Source organism: Anomaloglossus baeobatrachus, unplaced genomic scaffold (genome assembly GCF_048569485.1).
Source record: "Anomaloglossus baeobatrachus isolate aAnoBae1 unplaced genomic scaffold, aAnoBae1.hap1 Scaffold_595, whole genome shotgun sequence".
In the NCBI taxonomy this organism is placed as follows: domain Eukaryota; kingdom Metazoa; phylum Chordata; class Amphibia; order Anura; family Aromobatidae; genus Anomaloglossus; species Anomaloglossus baeobatrachus.
The window spans coordinates 104,911-116,211 of NW_027444959.1; the positions used below are offsets into that span (position 1 = coordinate 104,911).

At 51.3% G+C, this 11,301-nt stretch overlaps 1 pseudogene; it reads left to right on the plus strand.

The window, feature by feature from the left end:
• The first annotated feature begins 921 nt into the window (after positions 1-921).
• LOC142285165 (U2 spliceosomal RNA) lies at positions 922-1,130 on the plus strand (annotated as a pseudogene).
• Positions 1,131-11,301: the final 10,171 nt, after the last annotated feature.

Consider the following 11,301-nt stretch of genomic DNA (forward strand, 5'->3'; position numbering starts at 1 on the left):
CCAGGTGGGAGAGGAAATGGCAGCACAGCCAATGGAGGTGAAGCAAGGGGAGCCTGCAACTAAAGAGTTGAGAGCGTTATCACATGGTGACTGAGCCTGATTGTAACGGGAGCATAGAGGTGCCGATCCTGTCTTACCTGCGTTGGTGTAGAAGTGGGTGTCCTGTGGTGGAGTCAGCTATGTGCAGTGGTGGCCGTGGGTTCTTTTATGTGCGACCGTAGTAATAGCTGCGCCCACTTCCTGTATGGGAGTGGAATGCAGTGAGGGTAATGGAACGCACGCCTGCGCATTTGTGTTTAACGTCGCGCATGTGCAGAACGGAGAAAAGGCTGCGCTCACTTCCTAATGAAAGGGAGTGAGACGCATCTGGGAAGGGAAGGGAAAAGATTAGGGTTTGGGGATGATGAAAGGGCTTTCTACGGGCAAGGATGGCAAAGGGTGGCAGTGACGGAAAGTCAGGCAGCCTGTCCTGTCCTGTCCTGTCCGTCCGTCTTTTTGTATCATGAATTGGAAAGACTGCAAGGGGGAGGGGAGGTGCTTGTGTCCAAAAGGAGGAGTTATTCAGATTCATTGCAGTGGGCGGCGGCTGCAAAAAGCACCATTCTTCTTGTTTTTGCTCTGCAAAACAGCCTTTTCAAGGGTTGGCTTGGGTGACAAAATGTCTTCTGTAGGCGTGGGTTTGTCTCCCTCTCCCTAAGATGTGTCCGGTATAGGCCAGGGTGCCACTCAAGGCCGTAACCAATTCGGGTTATAGCTTCTCGGCCTTTTGGCTAAGATCAAGTGTAGTTTCGGAGGACGCTACCTTGGTCGGTACTGGAAGGTGCCTGGGATTGCACGTCTGCCGGCCTTGAGGAAGTGTGTGCGCCTTCTGGTGACACATAGCCCTCTTGTGCCTGGACGGTTCCCAGGCAACGGGAGGCGATCACCTTTGTTATTTTGAAGTCCTACTGATAAACAGAAAAAAAAAAAAAAATTAAATCTGTTCTTATCAGTTTAATATCTGATACGTCCCCTCTCTGGGGACCATATATTAAATGGATTTTTAGAACAAGGAGATGGAAAAAATCTTGCTCTGTCCACTCCACGCATTGACCTGGTATTGCAGTACCTCCAGGACCGGTGCACCCCTTCTTAACCCAGTTTCCAAAAGCAGAACTCAATTCACCTGATTCAAATGAGCCCCATTAGTGAATTGAAAGAAAGCAAAAACTTTATATGCACCTCAATTTGGCCAATTCACTTTTCACACTTTCACCCTTTTTTTTATCTTTCACACCTTTTACTTGCTTTATTGATGCAAAAAGCTGTGCCAAATAGCAAACTCATCTCCACTCAACTTGACCAACTCTGCTATGTCCCGTGCAGTATCTTATTCTCAGTCTTATCTAGATCATTTGCAATTGAATAGAATAGATCCCTTTTGGCTGCTTATGACTGTGTAAAATATGTAGTTTTACTGGGCTGGGATGAGAGAATCCATTGAAGCATGGTGTAGGGATTGTGGTTCCTGTGTGCTAAGAAGAGAGGCTGGCACCAGCCAGAAAGCCCCATTGCAGCCAATAATCACTTAATAACTTTTTCAACTTGTCATCATATGGGAGGCCTTCCATTCCTTGTAGTAGTCTAGTTGCCCACCTTTGAACTGACTCTAACTTCTGAATGTCCTTTTTAAAATGTGGAGCCCAAAACTGGTTCCCATATTCCAGATGTAGCCTTACAAGTGATTTATAGAGGTGTAACAATACGTTGGGATCACGGGATCTAATCTCCCTTTTTATACACCCTAAAATCTTGTCCCAAGCAGCATTCCATCAGCCTCTGGAAGGTTCCTGGCGCATTGCACAGCTCGAAGGGCATGCTTTTGAACTCGCAGAGACCCATAGGGGTGGCGAAGGCGGTCTTCTCCCGGTCTGCCTCAGCAACGGACACTTGCCAATAGTGACTAGTGAGATCAAGGGTAGAAAAATAATTTGCAGTTCTCAATGCAGCTAGCAATTCCTCAATACGGGGAGTGGTGCCGTCCTTCTTTTTTAACAGGATCAACAGAGCTGCCCAAAGGCTACAACTGTCACGGATAACCCCAGCCGCCTTCATGTTGCTCAACATGTCCTTGGTACACTGGCAATGTGAAGGTGGTATTGGCTTATAGCTCTCTTTGATGGGTGGGTGTGCACCTGTGGGGATGTGGTGTTGGACCCCTTTTATTCCCCCAAAATCTAGCGGGCTTCCCACCGGTAACCCGCTCCCCAGCTTGGATGGATGCTGAGGGAGCCCCTTTTGCCCGCAGGCTCTGGCCCTGGGAACTGTAGCCTTGGCGGTGACTGTGCTTCCCTCTACGGTGTGAGCTGTTGCCTTCAATCGGGTCTTGACTGCTGGGAAACCCTGGAGGTTCCTGTCGCTAACGGATTTGACCGGTTTTACGGCGACTCCTAGCCTGGTCGGGGTCCGTAGGCCCTGCCGGATGGTGCTGGCTTCTCTTCACTCCCCGATCTGGTACCGGCGGGCCACCGCCCATCCCCGGTCCGTACGGTTCACTCCAATCAGCCTCTCCTGCAGAAGGTCACCACCGTCTGCCAACCTTGCTGAGTGCCCGGGCCACACACCCGGACACGGTCAGTCTCCTCTCCTCTTCACTTCTCTAACTCCAAAACTGATCTCTAATCTGACTCCTTTTCCCGCCTCCAGGACTGTGAACTCCTCGGTGGGTGGGATCAACCGCCTGGCCCACCCCCTGGTGTGGACATCAGCCCCTGGAGGAAGGCAACTAGGATTTGTGTTTAGCTTCGGTGTGCCTAGCCGGAGTGTAGAGTGTGTTGGTGTAGTACCTGTGACGACCTGGCTTGTCCAGGGCGCCACATTCCCCTATAGTAAAATGCAGACCGTCCGCGGGCTGCCCGTCCATCACCGGTTTTATTTTCACAACTGAAAAAGAATAAAACGGTAAAACATGTAAAAGCATCATAAACATTTTACAACGGTACAGCTTCCGCTCTTCTCCCACCCAAACAACCTGGCCCTGATGCTGCCCCTAAGAAGCGGGCAGCACCCCTTGACCCCAGTCCAGCACCAAGTTGCCCGAGCGGGTTCTGTCTCTTTCAGGGGGCCCACGTCCAAGGGGACCCCTGAACCCCCGGAGGATCGCCACCGGTTACGGTAGTGGCGGGCCTAGGCCATCCCTTTCCTCCAGGCCCATCCTCCCAAATCAGCCTCTCCGGAGGCGGTAACGGTGTCAAGCCAACAAACATTTTTATTTACATTGCACTAAGTTTGTGGTTGCCCTGCAAGTTCTCGGGCTTGTCCGTAAGCAGTTCCTTACGCAATGGTTGCACAGTCCCTACGGGGACAACAGTTGCCGGCAACGGCCGGTTTAATCACGGTTCAATCAGGTAAACTTCTTTGGTTGATCATCTTTACTTATCATTTAAAACTTTCAAACTGGTACACTCAACACATAAAGCCCCCCCCTTTTAAAGAGTAGTTTCCCTGTACCTAAGTGGGGGTCTACCTAGGTTGGGGCGAGTGGACCTTCGGGGTCCGGTGTCAGTGGTGACAGGCAGTGGGGCAGAGGGAACAGTCAGTTCCTCCTCCCTGCTATCATGTGGGGCAGGCGGAGGCGTAGGGGAGCTGGGTACAGGTACCTCCCTGGGCACTGGCTCGCGGTTAACCGTTTCCATCATTTCTTCATCCACGGGTTGTGGGAACAGTATCACTGGAAGGATCACCGCACCGTTCTGTGTAGGCCAGTCTGCTGGAAAATCACCCATCATGGTGTGGATTACCTCTTTTTCCTTCTCCACTGGACTGGGAACTGGAGCCTCATCCGCTACTCTCAATGCTGGTGGGCACTTCTTCAGGTGGTCTCGGGAAACCGTGGCCAAAGTCCCCCCCTGGTCACGGCTGATCTGGTAGGCCTTCCCATTCTCCCATCCTGTGGGCTGGACTACATACGGGTTTTTTTCCCATTGATCATCCAGCTTGTGGGCCCTTCTTTTCCGCTTCAGCACTACATCCCCAGGTTGGAAGGAACCGGCAGGCGCCTTCTTGTTGAAGCACTGCTCCTGTTGTCCCCGACTCCGGCACAAGTTCTTTTCAACATACTCCTGGACCTGTCGGTACTGTGTCCTCCGCCGAGTGTCCCATTCAGCTGTCGACAGGAGTGCTTCTGAAGCTTCCAAGCCCATTTCCAGATCCACTGGTAGCCGGCCGGGACGAGCTCTCATCAGGTATGCTGGAGTGCATTTCGTAGAGCTGGAAGGGATGTTGTTGTACATATCGACCAGGTCAGGTAGCTTCTCCAGCCACAGGTTCCGCTCTTCCAGTGGTAACGTCTTGAGGAGGCCCAGGACCAAGTGGTTCATCTTTTCACAAATGCCATTGGTTTGGGCAAGGTAAGGCGTGGTCCGGATTTTCTTGCAGCCGTACAACTGGCAGAATTCCTGGAATACCTCTGCTTCAAAGGCCGGACCCTGGTCGGTAAGCACCCTCTCCGGGTACCAATGCGGTCAACAGAAATAAGCCTGGAAAGCCTTAGCAGCGGTGCGGCCGGTTAAGTCCTTAACTGGGACAACCACCAGGAACCTCGAGTAGTGGTCTACGATGGTCAGAGCGTAGGTGTACCCACTTCGGCTGGGGGTGAGCTTTACATGGTCAAGGGCAACCAGCTCCAGCGGTTGGTGTGTAATGATCGGGTGTAGGGGTGCCTTCTGGCTGGCCTCGTCCTTCCTTCTCAATGCGCAAGGGCCACATTCTCGGCACCAGGCCTCCACAGATTCCCGCATTCCACTCCAATAGAACCGCTCTCTTAACAACATCTCTAGCTTCTTCCACCCGAAGTGCACTGCACCATCATGGTATGCTTGCAGGACGGTGGGCACGTTAGCCTGGGGAATCACCAGCTGGCGGATCTTCTCGTGAGTCTTTGGATTAATCAGCTCGCGATACAACTTCCCCTGGTGTAGGTATAGCCGGGTCCGTTCTTGCCACAGACGTTGGGCTTCGGCAGGGGCAGCAGGGTCTATCCCAGCAGAACCCTGTTCCACTAGAGTCTTGACCAGGCGGACAGCAGGTGCCTGGTCCTGAGCTTCCTGCCAGTCCTGTCGGGGAAGCGGATCCAGGTTCACCCGTTGTTGGTAGACGTGCACCTTCTCAGTGAATGGCCGGTGAAATGCAGGCAACTCGATCTCTTCGAGGTCATCATCCTCTGGCCCCTCTTCCGACAGGTGGGGCATCCGGGAGAGTGCATTGGCATTGACGTTGGTACGGCCGGCCCGGTACTTGATGGTGAAATCGTAGTTGGCTAACCTGGTCACCCACCGCTGCTCCAACGCGCCCAGCTTGGCCGTATCTAGATGGGTCAGCAGGTTATTGTCTGTGTACGCGGTGAACTTGGCTGCTGCCAGGTAATGGCGGAACCGCTCGGTGATAGCCCACACCAGTGCCAAGAGCTCAAGCTTGAAGGAGATGTAGTTCTCAGGGTTCCTCTCAGTCGGTCGGAGTTTTCGGCTAGCATAAGCTATTACCTTTTCCCTTCTGTCTTAGACCTGGGATAGAACAGCCCCCAAGCCCACATTGCTGGCGTCGGTGTAGAGGATGAATGGGCGGCTGTAGTCAGGGTACGCTAGGATTTCCTCTCCGGTCAGGGCTGTTCTCAGCTGGCGGAAGGATTCCTCATGCTTTTCTTCCCACACCAATGGGGCTACTAGGGATCTACCACCCTTGGTCTGTCCTACGAGGAGGTCTTGCATGGGGGCAGCCATCTTTGTGTACCCCTTAATGAAGCGACGGTAATATCCCACCAGGCCCAGAAACTGCCTCACTTCCCTCACTGTGGTCGGTCTCGGCCAGTCTTGGATGGCGGTGATCTTCTCGGGGTTGGGGGCGACACCTTCCGCACCAACCACATGTCCTAGGTACTGCACTCTGGGTTTCAGCAGATAACACTTTGAGGGCTTCAACTTCATCCCATACTTGGCAAGGGACGCGAACACCTCGGCTAGGTGCTCCAGGTGGGCTTCATACGTCTGTGAGTACACAATCACATCATCCAAGTACAGCAAAACGGTCCCATAGGCAGTCTTCTCTCGGTCTTCCGGTGCCACGGCCACCTGCCAGTACCCGCTGGTGAGGTCAAGGGTGGAGAAGTAGTTAGCGGTTCTCAGCGAGGCCAGGGACTCTTTGATGCGGGGCAGAGGGTAAGCATCCTTATGCGTTATCTGGTTAATCTTCCGGTAATCCACACACATCCGCATGGTGCCATCCTTCTTCTTAACCAGCACCAACGGAGCGGCCCAGGGACTACAGCTGTCCCTAATAACCCCTGCCTCCTTCATGTTCCTCAATATGTCTTTGGCGCATTGGTAGTGCGCAGGGGGAATAGGCCTGTATCTCTCTTTAATAGGGGAGTGTGTACCGGTAGGGATGTGGTGTTGAACCCCTTTAATCTGCCCAAAATCTAGAGGGTGCTTGCTAAAAACCCGCTCATACTCCTGTACCACCCGGTATACCCCTTCCTTGTGGTGTATGGGGGTATCATCAGTGCCGACATGTAGCTCTCGATACCACTCGCCTAACTCCCCCAGGGATGAGTGGGAACCGGCAGCAGGCGGTGTGACCGGGGGAACGGCTTCATGGATCGTGTGGGGATCTAGAGTGAGCAATTTGGCAAGGGTAGCGTACCGGGTGGTGCATGAATGCACACATATTGGTTTTATAATCTTATTGTATTACTTTATATTCTTATTTCACTTGTGCATATCTCCACCATAATCCTGGCTAAGAAATATAGCTTTTTTTGGGGTACACAGGTAGTAAGGTCTTCTTTCTATTTCTTTAGGGGTGATATAGCCTGGTGGAACTCTAGACCTCTAACATTATATATGCACCCTTTTTCTTTATGGTTCTTGGACACCTTATAACATTCTTCCATACATATATATCTTTCTCATAAATTATAAATAATTAGGCATTTTTATATATTTTATTTACATTTTCATAAATAACTTTTTACAAAGCATGGGGGACATTCTCACATACATATAATTTTCATGTACGCATTCTGAAAATTTACGCATAAACCGTACACACTCCTTTTTGTAACAATTTCTATAACTCATTCGCTGAACTCTCATCCCGGATATTCATTCTTACACCGAATTTCCTGTTATAACACAACATTCATGATTTTTATTCAATTTATTTTTATTTTTTAGGTTTATTAGTAGTGATGAGCGAGTACTAAAAAGCTCGGGTGCTCGAAGCTCGGGCCGAGCCTCCCAAGATACTCGTGTACTCGGCCCGAGCACCGAGCCCAATGTTATCCTATGGGAGACCCGAGTATTTTTGTGAAATGACCACCGGCAGCATGTAGAAACCCTAAAAATGGCACAAAAGTCTCCGAAGAGTGCTCAAATGACATGGCAACAGCATGGGGAAGACCCCTTGAAGCATTTATCACTCAAAAGTCACAGCTTTGAATAATTTTGTCCGCGTTTTACGCCATTTTTACGGACTCACCAGAAAACCTTCCAAAATGACACCAAAATGATTTTTCATAGCGGAAATGTTAAGGGCACATACCCAATAGTGAGATAGAGCTAATGTATGTTACTTTTTGAGATCAATACATGAAAGATTTTACGTAAAACATTGTGTGGCACTCCGATGTCCCTGAGAAGAGACGTACATAAAGGCCTCTGAGTCTAATGTGCCCATTTTGAGGAACTGAGTCTTTGTAGTATTTTCATTTGCCAGGGCAGTCCAAAATTGTGAGGTTCACCAATGCCCCTGCATACAGACGTGCATGATGGCCTGTAAACCTGAAGTGCCCATTGTAAGGAAGTGGGTCTATTGTAGTATAGCCCTTAGGCAGGGCAGCCAAAAATTGGGAGGCTCCACGTTGTCCCTGGATAGAGACGTGCATGAGGGCCTCAAAACATTAAGTGTCCAGTGTCAGGAAGTGGGTGTATTATAGTATAGCCCTTAGGCAGGGCAGCCAAAAATTGGGAGGCTCCACGTTGTCCCTGGATAGAGACGTGCATGAGGGCCTGTAAACCTGAAGTGCCCATTGGAAGGAAGTGGGTCTTTTGTAGTATAGCCCTTTGGCAGGGCAGCCAAAAATTGGGAGGCTCCACGTTGTCCCTGGATAGAGACGTGCATGAGGGCCTGTAAACCTGAAGTGCCCATTGGAAGGAAGTGGGTCTTTTGTAGTATAGCCCTTTGGCAGGGCAGCCAAAAATTGGGAGGCTCCACGTTGTCCCTGGATAGAGACATGCATGAGGGCCTCAAAACATTAAGTGTCCATTGTCAGGAAGTGGGTGTATTATAGTATAGCCCTTAGGCAGGGCAGCCAAAAATTGGGAGGCTCCACGTTGTCCCTGGATAGAGACGTGCATGAGGGCCTGTAAACCTGAAGTGCCCATTGGAAGGAAGTGGGTCTTTTGTAGTATAGCCCTTTGGCAGGGCAGCCAAAAATTGGGAGGCTCCACGTTGTCCCTGGATAGAGACGTGCATGAGGGCCTCAAAACATTAAGTGTCCATTGTCAGGAAGTGGGTGTATTATAGTATAGCCCTTTGGCAGGGCAGCCAAAAATTGGGAGGCTCCACGTTGTCCCTGGATAGAGACGTGCATGAGGGCCTCAAAACATTAAGTGTCCATTGTCAGGAAGTGGGTGTATTATAGTATAGCCCTTAGGCAGGGCAGCCAAAAATTGGGAGGCTCCACGTTGTCCCTGGATAGAGACGTGCATGAGGGCCTCAAAACATTAAGTGTCCATTGTCAGGAAGTGGGTCTTTTGTAGTATAGCCCTTTGGCAGGGCAGCCAAAAATTGGGAGGCTCCACGTTGTCCCTGGATAGAGACGTGCATGAGGGCCTCAAAACATTAAGTGTCCATTGTCAGGAAGTGGGTGTATTATAGTATAGCCCTTAGGCAGGGGAGCCAAAAATTGGGAGGCTCCACGTTGTCCCTGGATAGAGACGTGCATGAGGGCCTCAAAACATTAAGTGTCCATTGTCAGGAAGTGGGTCTTTTGTAGTATAGCCCTTTGGCAGGGCAGCCAAAAATTGGGAGGCTCCACGTTGTCCCTGGATAGAGACGTGCATGAGGGCCTCAAAACATTAAGTGTCCATTGTCAGGAAGTGGGTGTATTATAGTATAGCCCTTTGGCAGGGCAGCCAAAAATTGGGAGGCTCCACGTTGTCCCTGCATAGAGACGTGCATGAGGGCCTCAAAACATTGTTCCCATTGCAAAGGAGCGGGTCTCCTGTCGTTGTAATGTCCATTCTGCAAAGAATGGGCGAAAAAATTTACCACTGGGGGTATACCTGAAACAAAGGCCTAACTCTTGTAACGGTCATGTCATATCCTCAATTTGGCCGGAGATTTGCTCCATGTCTTCATCCTCCTCCTCGTCATAGTCCTCCACTGCACGTTGTGATGAGACGAGGCTGGGCTGTGTGTTATCACCCACACCCACTACTGTTTCTTGCTGCAACTCATCGCGCTCCGCCTGCAATGCATCATGTTTGGTTTTGAGCAGAGACCGTTTTAGAAGGCAGAGTAGCGGTATGGTGACGCTAATAATGGCGTCATCACCACTCACCATCTTGGTGGAGTCCTCAAAGTTTTGGAGGATGGTACATAGGTCGGACATCCATCTCCACTCCTCAGGTGTTATGTGTGGAGTTTGACCCATTTCCCGACGGCTTAGGTGATGCAGGTACTCAACAACTGCCCTCTTCTGCTCACATATCCTGACCAACATGTGCAGAGTTGAATTCCAACGCGTGGGGACATCACACACCAGTCTGTGAGCCGGAAGATGCAAACTGCGCTGAAAGCCGGCAAGGCCGGCTGAATCAGTAGGTGACTTTCGAAAATGTGCAGACAGGCGGCGAACTTTTACCAGCAGATCAGACAGCTCTGGGTATGACTTTAGAAACCGCTGAACCACGAGGTTGAGCACATGGGCCACGCATGGAACATGTGTCAGCTGGCCTCGCCTCAAAGCCGCCACCAGGTTCCGGCCATTGTCACACACGACCTTTCCTGGCTTTAGGTTCAGAGGTGTGAGCCAGTGATCTGCCTGCTGTTTCAGAGCTGTCCACAGCTCTTCTGCATTGTGGGGTTTGTCACCTATGCAGATTAGCTTCAGCACAGCCTGTTGCCGCTTCGCCGAGGCAGTGCTGCAGTGCTTCCAGCTTGGGACTGGTGTGGAGGGTACAGTGGATGAGGATGCGCAGGAGGAGGAGGAGGCTGAAGAGCATGACATTCCGGAGCTGTAGAGTGTGGGTGAAACACTGACTGAGGTAGGGCCTGCAAACCTTGGTGTGGGAAGGACGTGTTCCGTCCCTCGCTCAGACTGGGTCCCAGCTTCCACAATATTAACCCAGTGTGCCGTCAACGAGATGTAGCGGCCTTGCCCACAAGCACTTGTCCACGTGTCTGTGGTTAGGTGGACTTTGGGTGAAACAGCGTTGTTCAGGGCACGTGTGATATTTTGTGACACGTGGTTATGCAACGCGGGGACGGCACACCGGGAGAAATAGTGGCGGCTGGGGACCGAGTAACGTGGGACAGCTGCCGCCATCAGGTCGCGGAATGCTTCTGTCTCCACCAGCCTAAAAGGCAACATTTCCAGCGCAAGCAGTCGCGAAATGTTAGCATTTAGAACTGTGGCATGTGGGGTGTTGGCAGTGTATTTGCGCCTGCGTTCAAAGGTTTGCTGAATGGATAACTGAACGCTGCGCTGGGACAAGGACGTGCTTGATGATGGTGTTATTTCTGAGTAGGCAACTGCAGGTGCAGGACCGGAGGAGGCTTGTTCGCAGGCAGCATGGACAGGGGATTGGCTCGCATGCACAACCAGCGAAGACGTAGCAGTGACATTAGCAAGCACTGCTCCTCGACTCTGTTGTACTTCCCACAAAGTCGGGTGCTTGGCTGACATGTGCCTGATCATGCTGGTGGTGGTCAGGCTGCTAGTTTTGGTACCCCTGCTGATGCTGGCACGGCAGGTGTTGCAAATGGCCTTTTTAGAATCATCTGGATCCAACTTAAAAAACTGCCAGACTCGGGAAGACCTAACATTTGTACAGGCACCTTGTGTCGTGTTGTTGTTCCGGGGAACGGTTGCCTGACTTCTGCCTGGAGCCACCACCCTGCTTCTTACTGCCTGTTGGGATGCTACGCCTCCCTCCCCCTGTGCACTGCTGTCCTCGCTCTGCATATCCTCCTGCCAGGTTTGGTCAGTTACTGGATCATCCACCACGTCGTCTTCCCCTTCCGCACCCTGCTCCTCCTCCT